Here is a 249-nt window from a genome sequence, read left to right as displayed (position 1 = left end):
AGAAAAGCTGAGCTTCCTTCTTTCCTTCAGGCTCCAATTAAGGAAGCAAAATGTTGGAAAATCGTTAGGCTAAAACGTGTACAGAAATAAAATGCCCGTTTCTTTGAAGTAAAAGTTGAAGGACGCTATTGTGTGTCACGAAGAATGCCCAAAAAAGTTCAAATTCATGGCACTGCCCTGGTCTTCCTTCCGCAAGAAAAAAAAATGAAATTTTTTGCTCCAAATACACATAGACAACTATTGCCATAT

This window comes from Penaeus monodon, chromosome 22 (genome assembly GCF_015228065.2).
Source record: "Penaeus monodon isolate SGIC_2016 chromosome 22, NSTDA_Pmon_1, whole genome shotgun sequence".
Lineage (NCBI taxonomy): Eukaryota > Metazoa > Arthropoda > Malacostraca > Decapoda > Penaeidae > Penaeus > Penaeus monodon.
Note: the sequence above shows the minus strand (reverse complement) of the source record.